The sequence below is a fragment of the Corapipo altera genome, unplaced genomic scaffold (genome assembly GCF_003945725.1).
Source record: "Corapipo altera isolate COAL_440 unplaced genomic scaffold, ASM394572v1 61286, whole genome shotgun sequence".
NCBI lineage: Eukaryota > Metazoa > Chordata > Aves > Passeriformes > Pipridae > Corapipo > Corapipo altera.
The window spans coordinates 8,650,814-8,664,508 of record NW_020884907.1 but is presented as its reverse complement, the minus strand read 5'-3'; the positions used below and the strand labels follow the sequence as shown (position 1 = coordinate 8,664,508).

The following is a 13,695-nucleotide window of genomic DNA, read 5'->3' as shown; positions in this document are numbered from 1 at the left end:
AACTGGGGGGAGGCGCTCGGGGCGGGGCGGGGGCGGACAGCGGCGGGCCGGGCACAGCCGCGCCGGGCACCGCCGAGCTCCGCGGGGCACCGCCGCGCCACTGCCGGGGCTGGCGGAACGCGCGAGAGCCGTGTCGGACTGTGGCGTCCTTTCCCTGGCTGTCCTGCGAGCGAGGCACCTGGAGGGGCAGCGACGGCGCCCGGAGCGGTGGGAGGTACGGCGGCGGCAGTGGGTCGGGGCGGCGCACGCGAGGGAGTGCGGAGGGGTCGGTCCCGCCGCCTGCGAACTTCCCGCCGGGAGCGGGACGCGTTCGCCCGTTCCCTTTTCCGCTCAGTCCGAGGAGAAGTGTCCCTCCGGCTCCGCTCCCCAGCTCCTCCCGACCCCAGGGGGAGGCGGCCCGGGCTCGGGGGCACGGCCGGTGTCCACCCCCGCCAGGAAGGAGCTCCCGCTGCCCCGCCAGCCTCAGGAGGTGGCGGGGGCGGGACGCGCCCCGGTCCCGGGCGGAGCGGCAGGTGGGCGCCGTGCGAAGGGACGGGACGGTGCCTGCGAGCGCACTGGGCTCCGCGCAGCCCCCGGCTGGCCCGCAGCCCGCACGAAGATGCGCTTTCCGAAGCGCTCCCGTTTTTCCCCTCCCCAGCCCGTCTCCTAGAGGTGGGTCGCTGCGTGCTTCCCCGCAGAGCTTCAGGAGTCGGCTCGGTCTCGCCTGTGAGCGGCGGGCTCTGCGGACCTGTTGCCGCACGGCGGGAGCCGGGAGCGAGCGGGACGAGCCGCCCCCGGGCTGGGCGCAGCGGCTTCTGCCGCCCTCCTGCACCGTGCCCTGGCACAGGGAAGGCGAGGTCCGAGCCCTGCGTGCTGGTCTTGTTGTACTCGTGCTGAGCAGAGGGATGGGAGACTCAGCACCACGGGCCAGGAGCTTGTGTTCTGGCGTGGCAAACGCTGAGACGCAGCTTGTCAATTTTTCCACAGTTCCTTTAATCTTGGGGGTGAAGTTAGTCTGTCAAGAAACCTGCCATGCACCTGATCTGCCTGATCTATTAGTTGTGGCGAGACAGGCTCAGGGTGCTGATTTTACTTTCAGTTTGCAAGGTTGCTCAAGGAAAAATGGTTTGTGTTAAACTCCTTGTTCACTACTGAAACTCAGTATTTGAAATCTCTGAAAGTCTTTGCAGCATCAAAATGTGATGATCTGACAGCTGGTCTCTCAGAGGCTGACCCAGGGCTTGTTATGGAGAAATGAGTAATGGCTGGTGCAAGGAGTAGCAAACCCTAGAGGGTGCGTGCTGTTGGCTTAAAAAAGAGAAACTGCAGTGCAAACATAGAGCGATACTGGTTGGCAGAGGCTCTTGGAGAGTCCTACTTGAAACTAATTGACCCTGCAGGTCATCTCTCTTTCTTCTGGCAAGACCACTGCCAGCTGACATTTAAAGATGCAGGGGCCTTCCTGCTCCCACTTTGATGGGCGAATCAGTCTGTTCTGGGGCTGCTTGTGGGCAGCTCTCATAAGCAAAATATTCTGATTGTTGCAGGTGTGTGTCCTAAACTAGGGTGGAACAAGAACAAGTTAGCTGGATGATTATCAGGTATAAAGTATATTTGAGGATCCTTCCTACCCGTGCTTAGATTGCAGTGATTTCTTGTATAAACAACAGGATTGTGTTTCTGTTCTCCAAGTCGTTTAGCTGTACTTTAAACACAGATATAATCTGTATATAACAGAGGATATTTGTGAGAAAATCCTCTGGACATCTCAGACTGGAGATGTACGGTGGTAAATAGAGGAGAGCTTGTTTCCCCCCTTTCCACAGCAAAGTATGTTACTCATGATTTGCAGACTCCTCTGAGTGGACCAACAATTGCAACAGTTGTACTTCTCCATGTCATGGGGCAGAGAAAAGAGCATTCCTGGCACAAAAAAATGAAAAGGGAGACAACTGTTCTTTTTTAACAGAGAGCACATCTGAAAGAGGGGTGTAGGGTAAAAAGAAGAGGAATACAAGGTAGACCAGGTACAGTCAAGCAATATTGAGTTCCAGAAAGTGCTAAAGAGAAAATAAGGTGGGTGCAGAATAGTGTTATGTTGCTTGTCATCAAGTATCTTGGAATGATGATTTTATTCAGTCTGCTGGTGTGTTGGGGTAGTAGCTGGTGCTGCTTAGAGTGCATTAGTGAGTGATGTGGAACTTGGGACTGGACCAAATCACTTCAGTTCCTTTGCTGGTATTTCTCTGTTGATAAATGTTTTTTTATCAACTGCCAGCAAAGTACTTGGCATTGTTGGGTCAGAGAAGCAGAGAGGTCCAAGTGCACTGAGAACTGGGATCACAGAGTGCTTTGGAACAACAATTGTTTAAAAATGTTACAGGGAAAAATATGTTACTTTGTTTAATATTCAGTCTTTATCACTAGTTTGGTAAACAGATCTCAGATGGAATATTTTATAGTCAAAACACAATGTTACTTTCATTCTTCTGTTTTAGGATATTATCTCGGGATTGATTAGATGCTTCAGTAGTACCTTTGACAGACAAGTATCTTGTGAGCCTCTTCTGAGCCAGGGGCTTAGGTAGGCCTGTGCAGATATAAGGTGGAGAGAGAAAGCTGAAATGAGTAACATATAACTGGAATTTTAATGCTAACTACTGTAGAATTAAATTTATTTCCAGAGAAATTACTACCTTACTACTCCACTAAGCTGCTTTAGTGATGGATAATTAGCATATTAATATATTAAAGGAAAAATGCTTACAAATGAACTGCAGGTATGCCTGAAGATGAGTCAGTCATACACAGAGTAACTGAGAGGCTCTTTTAAAAGAGTTTGGACCAGTCAAGAAGAGTAGAAGAGGTTTTGTTCACTGTTATTCTGTGTTGTCCACTTAGAGGATATTGAAATATAGTCACTTTTTCTTTAAAGTTTGAATTGCTGTGAAAATTCTAAGAGTTTTGAATACCATTTTTATTTTCTCATTTTAGTGTCTTTTTTTCCTGCTTTTTTGTTGTATCCACTAGCATGATATTAGAGTGCCTCATTAAGGTAGACATTGAAGTGGTGTTTATCCACAGGGGTATCAAAACTAACAAACTAAAAACCTTGAAAAAGCAGACATGTTCTTGTACAGTCGTGTTTTTGTTTCTTTGGGTCTCCAGGCACAGTAATGACAGAAAGTTACAAATGTTACAAAAAGTTTAATTGTAATAGTTACATGTAACAACAGCAGTCTAAATTTTTTTCATAGAAAAGTGCAGTACTTCATTTCTAAGTACTCGTGTAAGGAAAAAGAGTCAAGATTTAAAGTTGTTTGACTTGAAATAGTAGAAGACCTTAATCGGTCTCAGAAAGTGCAACTCCTTCCATAGGAAGAGAAAATTGCATATCTATCCTCATTGAGGGTTAACGCTGAATTCCATGTGAGAAATATGAAAATAGTGTTTATTACAACTAGTTCTTTTTTCTTCTATAAGATGCAATTAATTTTGTGCAGAGAGCTAGCATAGGCAGTTCTTAAATACTTGTTCCCTATAAATGCTTAGTTGATATCAGTAGGTTAAGCTTACCTGGATACTCCCAATTATTACCTAATGAGGTCTCTATTTCTCCCCTTCAAAAAAACTCATGCATTTTGAAATGTAAGTCGCAATTGACAGTAAAGAATGCATGACTTAATAGGCATATCTGCTTTAGATTGATGGAATACCTCCCCAGAAGTGCAGATGAAGGATGTTAATGTTTCCACACTGTCCAGGGATGGGTTTTTTTTCACTCATAGTGCTGTCATTACCTAACCAAAACACGGTGTGATCTTATGAAGAACTGATAGAATCTAGTAGGATATGGAAGGTTGTCATCAATCATGTCTGCTGAAGTCTGTTCTGATTCTTAGCCTTTCAGAGACTGGAATCTAAGTGGAGATTTGAACAAAGAGAAGGATATCCAGCATAGATATAGGTACATGCAACCCGACATCATTTTGTGTGGTGCATTACACATAGGGAGACCTCAAGTTCATGAGCTTCAGTTCATCAACTTCCTTAAGCTTGATATCCAAAATTGGGCAATGTTACTTCCCCACAGTAAGCATATATTAAAAGCAGCAAGTTAAAAAAAAATAAATTCAGATTTAAGTGTGTTTGAACATATTTTGCTGCCATCCAAAGTCACTGTGGTGTCAACATAGTTGCAAAGTGTTTAAATTAACAAAACGGATTCCAGAGATTGACTAACGAGGTTCTTGGAAATGTAACATTACCTATGTGCCAATCCGATCATATCTTCCCTAAAAAAACAGTTAAGAACAGAGCTATAATGTTGGTGATTGAAAGCAGAGTTATATTCAGGAGTCTGAAACCCATTCCCTCCTCCCATGTTTCTGTAAAACAGGAGCACGTGAGAGGGAAGCTGGGGGACCTGATCTCTCTAGCCCAATATCTAACTTGAATGCCTAAAATTAGGCAGTTGTAAGTATCCTGTTGTTACGTTCCTGGAACCAGGAATAATAATACCATTCCATTATAATAGCTAAATGGGAAGGGATTTATAGATATATATTTCATTTGAATGAAGGAAAGCCATGGGACCAGAGTTGCTGTCCAGCTCTGAAACTTCTCAGGCAAAATGTTGAGATTCTGTCCTCAGATAATGGTAACAGTATACTGAATGTTTTCTCCTCAGAGTAATCCTTTTTTCTTCCTTGGTCCCAGAAGTTACAGAAATATTTTAACTCTTCTCCTCTTACATTCAAATTTGACACAATTCATTTATGATAAAAATATTCATGTCAGAATTCATCCAGTCTTCTGATGTATAGAGAGTGGTACTGAGAATCAGAATATTCAGGGTATCTTGAGTAATAGTTAAACTGATGAAAATAATAACCTGAAGTACTGCTTGCTTCATCCTGAATGAAGGGAAGAAAGGTGAGAGAGGAATGAAAGAAATTTGTTAGGATCTGTGTCCATATAGTAATTCTTTTCAGATTAATCTTGTTTGCTTATGAACTTAAAGTACATAGAGCAGATAAATATTTTACATAGAATTGTGAATTATCGTATTCTGAAAATCTGTGCTGTAGCTATTGAATATGGTGTAAATCTGTATATAAATTTATGTGTATATATATATCTCATATATATAGATATATAAATATATCTCCATAAGATATAGAGATAACTGTACTTTCAAAATAAGGATCAAAGCTGGGAATTGACTTTTCTTGCTTAGGACTACCTGTCATTATTGTCATATTCTGTGGAAAGACTGCAAAACCTTTTTTTATAGTGCAAAGAGAGAATACAGGAGCAATATTCACTTACACTTCTAAAGATCTTATCTTCTACAGAAGTGGTGATACCAAGTGCCCTTCAATTGAGTACTCTACATGTTTAACTGAATATTTTTTGAAAACAAGCCCGTTATCAATTTGAAAATTATTAAAATGTGGAAATTGAAAACCTATCAATAAGGGGAAAATTATTGTGTTCTTAAAAAGAAACAAAACATAGAAGGTTTTACCTCTTTATGTAGGTTTTTTTTTCATAAGACTGTCAAAAATTATATAACACATTCTCAGTTCCATTTTAACTGCTTCCCAGGAACAGTGGCTGTATTGCTTATCTTGTAGGAAACTGGTGATTCTTTTAAAGTACTTTTTTATGCTGTATATAGAGCTTTTTAGGATCCATGTTTGAAAGTTGTTTCTTAGTTTTGATTGCTCTTCTGACAGACATGTCTCCAATTCTTCAATTTGATGATGAATTCCATTTTGGAATTTGTCGATCTTGCTTGTATTCCAAGCATTAACAGGAAGATTCTTGCTAAATAGTTGGAAGATATGTTGGAGGAACTCATAGATGATCAGTCTGCTGTTCTGTGGGATCTTGGTAATCTCCATGGGAAATCTGAAATCAGTTGTTTCATTGAGACATTGTTGAGAAAAATAACCACCCATTTTCCAGAGTAAGTTCATGTTGTGGTAGTTCATTTTGATTCCTTGGAAAAGACAAACTGGATGCGAGATTTTGATGTACAATGCCAATATAATGCAAATTTGCAGTAGACTCCTCTGAACCAAGATGGTCATGCTGATGAAGCAGTCAGCACTATTTTCCTTTCCTTTCTGCAGATCTGTAAGCTTGCAGTTTCATGGTTGTCTTGTCTTGCTTACATGCTTCTCTCTCACATCTCTGAATTTATTTCCTCTGTGTGACATGCTGGGTATTACTCATTTTCTAGGAATTGGGCTTTCTATCAGCTGTGGTCCTGCCAAGGTTTACTGTTTATTTCAGTTTCACACAATTGCAAAGGTTTGCTCATTTCTTCTTTGACTGTATTTAATTGAAAATAGAGTAAATCAGTCAATGTGGTGAGTCAGAGGACATGGGCAGATTAGCAGATTAGAATCTGGTAAGAGCATTTAATCTTTTCATATTCTTATTAGAACAGGCAGTTGTGCTTTATGCTGAGAAATTTTACTTTTATGCTTAAGTTGGAAAAGACTGTGAAAATCACATCCCTGTCTAACAGATATGCGATCAAAGCAAGATGTAATTTTATTGTTTTAAGAACAAGTATCTTTTTTGTTAGGATAAATTGTTTTGCTTGGAAAGTGGCTTAAATTTTATTAGAAAATAACCCTGTTATTGACACAAGCATTGGCTCACTAGGGGCATATGTTGCTGTCACTCTGTTGGCAAAAGAAGAAGTATATACAACTCTTAAGACAGATGCCTTTTTCTCCAGAATCTCTGATAGTTTAATGCTCAGAGAGGCTTTGTTCTACTTCATTACTTGAGGAATCAACCTAAATGTTTAGAACTGTTAAGAAAAGCATACTTTTATGTAAAGAAGAGGAATTCCTTAAATTTCAGAGTTAGAAAACTCTTGTTCTGAAGCCTCCTCCTGTTGTCCCAAAATGAATCTTTTCACCTGATGTGCAAGAGAGAGTCTGGCTCTGCTCATCCTCTGAAATGCAAAAGAAAGCATCTTTTAAATCCAAACCAATTAAATAAGTACTTTTCTACAGTTAATTTGGTTTATTGCTCTGAGTTATTTGGTTCCCTCTGACCTTCATGTTTCTCTGAGGTCTGGGTCATTAGTAAACAGATTCAAGCCTCCAATGCCTTTTCTTGTAAGATGCAGAGCTTTCTGATTTGATCATTTAACTTGCATAGTAAATCTCATTCTACAGTAGACGGGGACATTCTGGCATATAGAAACTGTGAGTTCAGTTTAGTATCTTCAACTGTCCACTCCATGAGTTGTAAGAACGACTGTAAAGTTCTTTTTACCATTGTTCCAACAATTGGTCCTGTAACTTTACTTAGCAGACCCTTGAAGATAGGTTTTACTGAATGTATGGCTCTGCTATCAATCCAAAATTATTTTTTCATTCCCTGGTTTTATTGGAACTAGAGGGTGTGATGAAGATTCACCGATATTTTCCCCCAGCCCCCCTCATTCGTTGTAAAAAAATCTGCAGCATCATAATGCTTACATCTTCTAAATGAACCTTTCTGCCTACAAATAAACACATTGATTCAGGCCAAAAGTAGAGTGGGGGCTGGAGGGTGAGTAGGGGCCTTTCACACCCCAAACCCCCAGCCTGTTCTGTTTCTTTCACCTTTGTAATACCACTCTTCTCTTCCGCAGTAAAAAGGTATGCAGTATAGCCTACATATCTCCTCAGTTAGCATGACAGTTTCCAAGAGCTAATACATTCCTTCAAGATTCTTTCAATACAAACCATAGATCACTTCAAATTCAACAAATCTGAAGTAATAAAAAGGACATGTACAAAAACTGGCAGACTCTTTGCCCTCATTTCTTGTTCTAAAGACACCTGTATTACTGGTTGATTCTGTCCCCGAGTCTAGCCTGCAACAAGACTAAAATCCTTTCTTCCCATATGGTCTTTATTTTGATCCATATTCTCTTTATCCATCCTCACCCCAATGTTATATGGGGAGAAAAGGAGGGAAGTAACATTCACACATCTTCCAGCTCATCCCCTCCTTAATCTTCCTTTTTCTCCTTCTTAGTACATGGCATCAGCATATCTCCTCCTCATGTACACGTTTTCTGAATACCTGCATATCTGTACAATATCATAAAAGCATCAACATAAACCAAACCACACCCCATTTACCAAGTCAGCAACAAAATAATACTAACTGTAAGAAAATATAAAACTGTAACAATCTGTTTTCTTTATTCTCCAGTTTAAAAGGAGGCCACTACTGATTACTGTATTTATTCCTTTTGTCTTTAGTCTTAGGATCTTCCACAACTTATTCCAGTTTTTCAGAATACAACTCAGAGGGCTACAGGGTAGAATTGTGGACTGGTTTGCCAGTAGAGAATTACCCAACTCCCTTTATCCTTAGGTCCAGACCTCCAGTACAAATGTTTTATTACACTGCTCTGACTCTTTCCCAGCAGAGAGAGGAGAGGCACTCTCTCCCATCACACAGTTCTGCGTGTAACAATTCCAAAACCTAGGCATTTATTTATTTCCCAGTTCTGACCCCTATCGTTAGTTATGCACGGCTCTGCCCCTGTGCTGGCAAAGATAGAAGGATGCCTCCCCCCTTCATATATTGCTATTGTTGTATACAATCACAGCCTCTGCTATGAATTCTTCTGATTTGATTTACACAGAGCTTGGGGTTTTCCTGTATCAATCCCACTGATCAGTTACAATAAAATGAAATTTGATACTTACCAGTCCAGGAATTCAACCCACTTTTGCTCTTGCTCCAGTACCTCTGGAGCGTTGCACCTTGGAGTCACTTACTGCCCCAACACTGAAGAGGATTCAATGGAGTTCCTGATCAAACTGGTCAGAGTACTGTCCGATCCAGTCCTCCTTTGCTGGGGGCAGCAAGATGATCCAGGCAAGGCTTTTCTGGCTTTCTCATCTAAGTCACCAAGACTGTTGTCCCAAAATGGGTTCTTTCACCTGGTATGCAAGAGACTGGTCTGCGCACAGAGTCAAGGTATTTATTTACAGTTCTGTGCAGAAAGGGGTGCTGGGTGACAAATCCACAAAGCCAGTATATGAAATGTTTGTAAAGTCTATAAAAACTTTTAAATATTTTTACATTTTAGCAAATAAAGACATTTTGTTACATAGTTCTCTTATTAATTAGTAGTCTTTTTTCTATTGCTTAAATGATTCCCTCACTTCTTAGTCTAATTAGTCCTCATGCTGAGTCTTTCTCTTCTTTTGAGTCGGTGGGTTTCTTGAGTCAGTGGTCCATGAATTGGTGGTTGTGATCTCCCCCTTTGCCCAGGCAGAGCTGAACTCAGAAGAGCAACTCAGTTGTTGAGTTGGCTGTGTTAGTTACTTCCTTATCTTGGGAGTATTGCCAAATGTCCTTGTGGTGCATAAATTGTGCATTCTTTGTGTCCACTATCAGGGGTACATCGTACTCCCCAAGCTTTGCTCATCTCCCCCTAGGTCTGAGATCATTGAAGGATGGCAAGCCCTACACCTTAACAAGGCCATTCTATTCACACGTAATTAATCTTTCTAGCACCTCGACATCACTCCCATGAAAACGAGCTCTCAAGGAGACTGAGTTCACTTGTGTTGCTAGCAAAATATCCCATCATCAGGACCACTCCAGCCAGTGTAATGCTGGAATTTGTCTCCCAGTGTCTGGCCAGTGTACTCCTCTGACTCCTGTGTCTTTGGGACAGGTTATAGTAGGACTGCAGGTGGCCACCAGCAGCTTAATTGTAAGTGCCTAAAGCAATTTCAGCCTTTTGTAATGAACGTTCTGAGAAAGTACCACCGTGGCTTGAAATGAAAGTGCTTGATTGGTTCCTGAATATGCACTAGCAAAGTGCCATGTTTCTAGGTACTACTGGCTTCCTCAAGTGCGGTACCAACCTTTTTAACTGGTTCCTTTAATCACAATATGAGAAGTCACTGATAGCTGAAAAAAAGACTGGGTTGAACATTAAGATAAGCAGAAGTTATAGGGCAGATTTGCTTTTCTTCTTGTGGGTATCTTTAAGGATTGCTAAATCTAAAAGTGAACCAAAATTATTTACCTTTATGTTGCTCAGCCTGCATAATTACAGGAATATTTGAAAAATATTTGAAAATGTTAACACTCAGGAATATTTGATGTCCTGATTTTGGCTCAGATAGAGTTAATTTTCTTCCTAGCAGCAGGTACAGTGCCGTGATTTAGAATCAGTAGGAGGATAATGTTGATAACACACTGATGTTTTGGCTGTTACTGTCAAGGACTGTTGTTTCCTGTGCTCTACCAGCAAGCAGGTGCACAAGAAGCCAGGAGGGAGCAGGACAACTGACTAAACTGTCCTGAGGGATATTCCACACTAGTACATCATGCCCAGTGCATGAACTGAGGGGAGTTGGGCAGGAGCTGCAAATCTATCACTGCTCCAGGACAGGCTAGTCATTGATCAGTGGGTGGTGAGCAATTGTACTGTGCATCGCTTGTCTTTCTTGGTTTTTTCCCCTCTCTCTCATTATTATTGTTCATTATTATTAATAATAATAATATTTAAAAATTTTGTCACTTATAAAACTGTTCTCGTCTAGACCCATAGATTTTATTTTTCTTTCAGATTTTCCTTCCCACTGGGGAATGGGGAGGAGTGAGCATGTGGCTGTGTGGTACTTAGTTGCCAGCTGGGGTTAAACCAGATGGAAGCAGTAAAGGAATTCCAAGATGAGATTAGAAAGTATTTTGTTAAAAGAAAAATAAATCCTGTTGATGCTTGGGAAGTCCTGCCATAGTCTGACAGAGTGAAAGATTGCTATGGATAAGCAGTTTCTCTAGCAAGCCAGAGCATGACTTCAGCGGTTACGCAGTAGGACCCTACTAATATAGTAATTCTCCCATGATTATTCTTGTTTTGCTTCTGCTGGTGCTAATGGTGTAGTAATATTGTGGTATTGTCACAAATTATCTACACCCAGAGATCTTCAGAGAAGTTAATTTATGAATGAAATTGTAGGAAGGGTAGCTTTGTGTTTGAAAGACTGGACAGAGGTACAAGAAGGCTATGGTAGAATTAGTGCATAGATTTGCCACAGATGTCTTTTTAATTTGGTGTACATATGCATGGCTCTTTTGCATTAAATGGAACATCAATTTAAATTGAGTGAGGACCACTCCTTTCATCCACTAAAGCAACATGAGAAACAGCTTTGTGCCCCATGGCAAAAGTGGATCTGATTTGCCGTTCAGCAGTTTTATTCTGTTTTCCTCCCGTTTTCATAGGTGATCCATGAGCTATTTGGTTGTTGTGAAGAACACTGGATGTTTTTTAATCACTTTGTGCAAGTATGGAAGTACTTTGCCTGTGGGAATGAGAAGAGTGGTTTGAACGAGTAAATCAGAAGCTATACATCTGTGCATTTGTTTCAGTGCTTCAGGCTTTTGTTCTACATTACATTCTTGCCTCTGAAACACCTCTCTGGAGTTTGGTCAAGGGACCCAGAGTTGCTGAAATAACCATTTTTTTCTTCTAGTGAGAGAATATGGTTGTGGGGTTGTGTTGGTTTTGGTTGATTGGGGGGTTTTTTATGTGTTGGTTGGATCTTGTGTTTGGGGTTTTTAAAATAGTAATAATGATTTTTAAAATCACTCTATTACAGATTTTGTATGCCTGCAACAAGTGTGAGCATCAAAATATCTTCTTGTGCTCTCATAGGCTGTCATGCTTCAGTGAAGGCTAAAGAACTCATGGACTCTGGATCCCATTTTGTGCCAAAGAAGATGAGGACATGAACATTTTGTGCCTCACATGGGAGCTAAAACAAAATCCAGAAGTTAAAGCTGAAGCAACAGGTCTAGTACAAAAGACTAGGAGTCAACTGAATGTAACTGAGATTCCAGATCTGAATTCACCTAAGTGATTCTGAGGTTCAAAGTGTCTTGGTTTTCCTGTATTTTAACTGCATCTTTACAAAGTTAATATACCTAGTTACTACGTGACTTGGGAGTGTTATTCAGCTTTACCCAGGCTCTTTGTCAGGGTTGCCTAAAGGAAGCATTGTGAGAAATGCTGAAAAAAAGGAGGAAAAAAATGGCTGAGGCCTGATAAATGCAAATCAGTTCTGCTTCTGGATAACTCTAAATTCTGAGAAAGAGGCTACAATAATTTCTAGATTGTCTTTGTTTCTCTCAGTATTGCCCTCTTTTCTTGCTTAAGAAGTAATGGTGAGAAACTTCATTAGTTTGTATGATAAAAACTTGCCTGTGCTCCACAAGGTAGTGCAGAGAAACACTGGCAGGTGGAGGAGCCTGAGTAACACTTTCCCCAGCTGCCCCCAGCCCCATCACAGGAGCCATCAGCTTATCTCTACAAACCAGACGGAGCACAGGGACACAGTGTCAGGCAAAAAAACAATTTAAGGATACTGAGGAAGGGCCCTTTCCAGCATTGTCCTGGGGGAGCTTCACGTCCATGGCTTGGAAAACAAATGCATTAAGATGAGTCAATGCTGAAGCACCTCACAGACTTCCTGGGTTTGCTGCCTGGAGGTAGGCGACACATTATGAGATGCAGAGGAGGAGCATTTAGGGATTACACAGAACCTATTATGGGATATTTAGGGTAGAAACCAAAGGCAGGGAAAGGAATGGATCTGGGTAGTTTGGGAAGGAAAAAGCGTGTGAAAATAGAGGGATACAGAGGACTGGTCATGTTTAAAAAGCAGCTGGTCAATACACTTCTCTGTTGTGACCTGCACTTGAAGAGCAGTGTGCCCTCTCAATAAACTCCATTTCTCAGTATTTTCCTGCGTGAAGGACTGTTTGACTTTCCAAAGGAATTTCCATCTGGCTGCACTGTCAGACTCTGTGTTAGATTTTTGTGACTCTAGTATTCTCATCTGCTTGCAATCAATTGTAATAAACAGTTAGACTACCATTATTGTTCATCCGTCTGTAAAAAGGTCATCTTGGCAGCTAGTGAAATAGCAGTCATGAAAACACCATGCCAGTGATAGAAGATACAAAGTTCCTAATTCTTTCTTACTTGTACTAGTTAGTGCTGCTCCAGTTAAAATAGAATTTTTGTGTTGTGAAGTAAGAAACTAAAATGGCATACTAGATTTGCTTGGTTTTCCTGCTGAGCAGTGTTTTTCTTTCTGGGAAGAGCAGATGCATCACTATATTTCTTCTCTAGGATGTGACAAACCCTTAGGCCTGAATCACAGAATCTAATAAGCATGATAGGGAAGGCTCCACTGATTCGTTTACTCCAACTGCAGAGGAAATGTTTCATGCTGAAAATGTTTCTAGAGATCTTTGTCAGTCAAAGTACTCCTGGGAGCAAGCCTCTAATAGAGCACAGATGATAGCAAGGTGAAATTTTACTGCACACAGCCAAATTGATCTAATGGTTAGCTCTACCCAAAGAGCTGGTCCTTTTCCTCTCCTGTTTGACCTTAGGAATGTTTCAGCTTGGGAAACTAATCTGACTGAAAAGCCAATTCCTTTCCCTTTCTCCAAGTGGGGATGACGGTGGTGATGATGACAATTTTTTGCCTGTTTTTCTACCTTGAGCTGGCTAATCGGAGTAGAGATGGTGCTGGCACACAGGGATGACCAGAAGAACATGTCTATTATTATGGGAGCAGGACCTGTTTTTAAAAGGAGACATGACACTAAGAGGCTGGAAACTGGTATTCTGAGTTTAGGAGCCTGTGC

At 41.3% G+C, this 13,695-nt stretch overlaps 1 protein-coding gene across 7 annotated transcripts in view; it reads left to right on the top strand.

The window, feature by feature from the left end:
* Positions 1-77: 77 nt before the first annotated feature.
* Positions 78-13,695, top strand: part of MOB3B (MOB kinase activator 3B) — a 90,719-nt gene continuing 77,101 nt past the window's right edge. For all 7 annotated transcript variants that reach the window (XR_003529178.1, XR_003529181.1, XR_003529176.1 and 4 more), the window contains exon 1: positions 78-214. The gene's annotated coding sequence lies outside the window, so the exon portion shown is untranslated. The remainder of the gene's footprint in view (positions 215-13,695) is intronic.